Genomic DNA, 6,000 nt, shown 5'->3' on the forward strand with positions numbered 1-6,000 from the left:
AAAGAATAAGTGCTATGCTTCCAGATCTCAACCCGTCTTTTGCAAAGCTCTCTTCTGAAGTTTGAGATCTGATGATCTAGGGACCAGGATAGAAAATGAAATCGTTATTTCGAACTCCTCACTTAGAATAAATCTGCCCTGGCTACCAGTTTCCTTCCTATTCAAACTGTTGATGTGGGTTTTTTCCTTGTCTCCACTGTAGAGATCACTATCTATCCCGCCTACACCTTACACTCCACCAAATTGCCCCCTCTCATTAAGCATTATGAAAATTGATATTTCATGACATGAAAATTGATGTCATAACAATCACATCCTGTCCTCCACCTCTGAGTGCCTCATCCTTTTGCCCTTTCAGTGTTCCTGTCCTGCTAATCCCTAACCCTGTGTCATCCCCAAACATCTGTTTTCAGTGATTACACTTCCAAGCGAATGAAGGCTGTTCGAGAAAGTCATGAAATCTTACTACTTCCATTAAAAAAGTCATGCTTCCTAACCTCAACTAGGCCCTCACCAGTGCAAGGCAATTCTTTTATTCATTTCTGATTGATTCCCTCTCACAATCCCTCTTGTGAGTAACTACTCCAAACTTTCTCCTCTATCCTAAAGCTTCCAATACTATCCTCATCCATGGTGCCTCTCAGCAAATGGGATGACTTCCTACTTTACTGAGAAACTTGAGGCCATCTAAATCTCTTGTCTCCATTTCTCCACAGTGTAAAATCTCTTAACTCATACTTTCTTCTTTACCACGTGTCCCAAAGGATGAGGTAGCCCTCCTCTTAGCAAAAGTTAAACTCTGTGCCAATACCCTCAATCCCGGTTTGTTTCTTCCATCTCCTCTTCTGGGATCTTGTCATATGATGGAATCATAGAGACACAAAATGTCAGACTTGGAAAGGACTTTAAAAATCATCTAATCCAACTCCTTCATTATTCAAATGAAGAAATTGAAATCCAGGAATATTAAATTATTTGCTCTAGGTCACATACCCATGAAGTAACAGGACCAGACTTCTGAACTCAAAGTTAATTCTTCTGAGTCTTTGCATAATATTTCTTCCCACATTCATTTTCTTTCCATGACCCCTTCCAGTACCATCATCTATCTCTCTTCCTCTTAGCTACTAAACATATACAATAAGTATTTATACTGAGCAATATTCTTTGCCTCTTCTTCCCTCACTACCCATCAACCCTTCAATCTCCTATAATCTGTCATTCACTGAAATTAACTCTTTCCAAAGTTGCTAAAGATTTCCTTATCACCAAATCCCTTTTCTAATCCTCACCACCTGGACCTTTCTGCAGTGTTTGACAATATTTGCCACACTTGATTCTTGATACTCTTTCCTTCTTTAGCTTCTACAACCCTTTCCTCCTCCTGGTTTTTGGTCTACACCTCTTGCAATTCACCTTTCATCTCCTTTCCTTGATCTGCTTTCTGGTTCCTAAGTGTGAGTGACCCCTACAACTCTTCCATCTCCACACTCCACACTTCCATCTCATCCACTTCCTGTGATTTCTATGAGCATCTCTATGCAGATGCTCTCTATCCAGCTCTAACCAGCAGTCTTGGGTCTCCAACTGCCTACTAAACATTTCTATTTGGATGTTGCACTAGCACCTCAAACTCAGCACCCCTGAAATTGAACACATCTTCTCTTCAGAAACCAGCCCTTTTTCTCAGCTATGCAGTTTCTGTTGATAGAACCATCCTCCTCCCAGCCATAAAAGTTCAAGTTTCAGTGATTAATCAAGAGGTATTTATTGAGTACCTACTATGTACCAGTCTCTGTGTTCAGCATTGAGGATAGAAATACACTAATGAAAACAATCTCTATTCACTAGAAGCTTACATTCTTTGGTTCCTCTTTCTTTCCACATTCATTTAGCTGTCAAGTACTATCTCCACAATATCTATTCCAAATATCCTCTATTCACATTGTCATGAAATCCTCACCTTTCACCTAGATTATTTTAATAGCCTCCAAACTAGTTTTTCTGATTTTATTTTCTCTTCCTTTTTATCTGTATAGATACCTAGCTACCAAAATAATGACAGGATTGAGTTTGAAGGGACTTTAGAGGTCATAGGACCATAGATTTAAAACTATAAATAAGGAAACTTGGAGGTCATCTAATCTAACCACCTAATCACAGGAAAGAAAACTCATGTCCAGATCATTAAGTGATGTGCCCAAGATCACACAATTAGTAAATGGCCAAATCAGAATTACAACCAAGGTCCACTGTCTCTAAATCCCATGTACTTTCCACTGTACCTCATCTGGCAAAACCCCCTAATTTTACAGATGAGGAAATCAAGAATTAGTAATTTCTATAAATAATGCATATAATAAGTAACAAAGTAAGGATTCAAACCCAGGTCAGATCCAAACCCATTGTTTTTTCCACTATTCCACATTCCATTTCTAATAAAAGCTCTGACCATGTTACTTCCTACATTCAAAAACCTTTATTGTTTATAGGACAAAATGCAGACTTATTAAGAGTCTCCAAAATCTAATACCAAACTATTATCAATCTTATTTCGTACTAGACCTTTTCACATCAACATTTCAACCAAACTGTACTACTTGCTGATCCCAGATTTGTCCTGCATTCTCCTGACTACTTGCATTCCCATAGTTAGTCTTTCCCCATACAAGTCTAATATAGAGTCTCTGCAGCTGATCCCCAAAAAGCTGGAGTACTATACTACTTCATGTGTCAGTTTCAGTGTTGAGGAGCCCTGGCCTTTCTTCCATTATAGGGATTAAATTCACCATCCTTAGATTCTTTGGCTCATTAACAAACCCTCTACTTGGCTAGTAGGTGGATGGTTCTTCTTATAGTTCACCTGGAACCTAAAAATGTGCTTAGCATACACCATGAATCAGGTTTGTGGTGAGGTATTCATTCCTACACTGAAAGAGGAATGATAAGCATAAAATAATCATTGTTGTCTTTTAGTCATTCAGTTGTGTCCAAATCTTCATGACCTCATGGACCATAGCATACCAGGCTCTTCTATCTTCCACTATCTCTCAAAATCTGTCCATGTTCGTGTTCATTGTTTTCATGATATAATCTTGGCACACATTAATACGTAGAATGAAATTCAATTAAATGACAACTATAGTTAAAATCAGTTGTAAGGGTAATATTTAAGACTCATTAGGACAGATTGTGTGTTCCTCCTTCATTTTCAAAGAGGTCCATGACATCAGAGAAATAATGACATGACTTGCACTTGACTTTGTTTTGAGTGAGGGAGGATTGTACAGGGTCACCAGTCTTACTTTCTCCTCCTGAGTCATCTGGATCCAGTGACCAGATATTCATCAGGATGACTGAAGACGGTACAGGATTCAGTGGAAGACCTTTTTAGGTTGGATCTTTTCAAATACTCATTTAAAGTGAGGTAATGTCCATTCAGTGAATAGGCCTCTTTAAAAAGTAGTCAGGGGATGGACGGGTAGGTGGTAAGTGGGAAGACAGTACAAGAATGAGTGAGGAACTCTAAAGGGTCTTTCATTTCATATCAAAATACAAAGTCCTATCAGTCCTGCACATCACAAGACCAGGAGTGGCCAGCAAGTTCATCATCATCAAATGCCTAAGCAATAATTCACCATGTCTTTGTAGACCTCAGAAATTTTTAGGAGAGCTCTGAGCTCATGCTCCCCAGGATGGCCCCTTCAGGCTCCTTCAGTCTTGCTATACCAGAAACATGGGCCATCCCCATCTCTGTTTATTCAAATTCTTCTTTCAAGGTCTGGTTCAGGTTCTAACTCCTTCAAGACACTTTCTTTAATTTTCTACTGCCTGGGAAAGGGTCCCACATGTGTAAAAATATTTATAGCAGCACTCTTTCTAGTGACCAAAAACTGGAAATCAAAGGAATGCCCATCAATTGGGGAATGGCTGAATAAATTATGATATATGAATATAATGGAGTACTATTGCACCATAAGAAATGATGAACAAGAAGACTTCAGAGAGGCCTGGAAGGACTTATATGATCTGATGCTGAGCAAAAGGAGCAGAACCAGGAGAACTTTGTGCACAGCAATGACCACAGGGTGGAAGAGTTTTTTCTGGTAGACTTGGAACTTCATAACAATGCAAGAACTTAAAAAAAAAATTCCCAATGGTCTTCTAAGGCAAAATACCTTCCACACTCAGAGAAAGAACTTTGGAATTCATTTGTAGAATGTAGCAGATCATTTGTGTGTGTGTGTGTGTGTGTGTGTGTGTGTGTATTATGTTTTGATTTGTTATATGATTTCTTCCATTTATTTTAGTTCATCTACACAGCATGACTATAGTGAAAATATATTCAAGAGGAAAGCATGTATAGATCCTATATAGAATTGTACGCCATGTTGGGAAGAGAGGGGAGTGATGGCGGGTAGGTAGGGGGGCAAAAATCTAAGTTTTATGGTAGTGATTAAAGAATATTAAAAAAAACAAACAAATAAATAAATGCCAAATTAAAAAAAAAATTTCTACTGACTGAATGTGATTTCTTCTCTTCAAAATTTCTTATTTCTTTATTATTTCTTTGCCTAGATCTCCTTTGTTTCTTCACACTCTACCTGCTACCATATTTATCTGTATATCCATATTAATCTCCATATTAAACTAATAGTGCTCTGCAGGAAAGAAATATATGGTTTTTGTATCCCCCAGAACCTAGCACAGTGCCTTTTATGGATTTTGTTATTTTGTTTCACTTTAGCCTGGACTTATTATTTTATCAGGGAAGTCCTGATGGAGAAATTCCTTTTACCAATGCAGGCTGGCAACTTGTTCTACAACTTACAATCTCTGCAAGTTTGGGGGTCATTGAGAGAGATTAAATGTTTCATCCAGGATCATACAGTCATTGTGAGTCAGAGACTAGAAATGAATTAAAGTCTTCCTGACTCCAATGCTGGTTCTCTTTCCATTATGTGACAGTAACTCTATATAACAGATGGCTAATAAATATTCTTTCAATTGATTATCACTTAGTTATCCTTATCTGTTTATATTTGAGCTTCAGAGGACTGAGGGTTGTACATTCTTTTTTTTTTAATATAATCTCCTTATTTCTGAAGTTCTATTGCTGTATTATTCTGATGATACTTCTCTGTAACCCTGAAGACCTTAGGAAAATTTTCCTTTTTTCCACCTTTCCTCATTTTCCTTCCTTTCCTCTTTCATTTCATTTTCCCTTTTCGTCTTTTCTACTTTCCCTTCTCTTCTCTCTTTTCTTCTTCCCTTTAAAAAGCATGTGGGGGACAGAGCCAAGACAGTGAAGTAGAAGGACAGACATGCTCTAGCTCTACCCCCATAACCCATAAAATACTTGTAAAAAATGACTCTCAACAATTTCTAGAGCAGCAGAAGCCATAAAACAACAGAGCAAAAGAGATTTCCATCCCAAAACACCCTGGAAGGCCGACAGAAAAGGTCTATAGCACCATACTTGGAGCAGAGTACAGCCCAGCCTTGGTCATGCAGCACAGACAGGACTACAGACCTCAGGATATGGAATCATGGGTAGCAGCTGTGGTTCCCAGATTTCTCAACCCACAAATGCCAAAGACAGCTTCAAAGGTCAGTGAGAAAGTCAGGTCTGGCCCCAGCCAGGGCCCTAGAGTATACTCTCCTCTTGACAAAGGCCTCAAAAGTGAAGTAAATGACTGGGAAAATGACCAAAAAGGGGAAAAAATAAGACTACAGAAGGTTACTTTCTTGGTGAACAGGTATTTTCTTCCATCTTTTGGATGAGGAAGAACAAAGTATACCATCAGAGGAAGACATAAAAGTCAAGACTTCTACATCCAAAACCTCCAAAATAACTATGCAATGGTCTCAGGTCATGGAAGAGCTCAAAAATGATTTTGAAAATCCAGTAAGAGAGGTAGAAGAAAAAAATGGGAAGAGAAATGAAAGTAATGCAAGAAAATTATGAAAATCAAGTCAACAACTTGCTAAAGGAGATCA

Source organism: Notamacropus eugenii, chromosome 2, assembly GCF_028372415.1.
Source record: "Notamacropus eugenii isolate mMacEug1 chromosome 2, mMacEug1.pri_v2, whole genome shotgun sequence".
NCBI classification, from domain to species: domain Eukaryota; kingdom Metazoa; phylum Chordata; class Mammalia; order Diprotodontia; family Macropodidae; genus Notamacropus; species Notamacropus eugenii.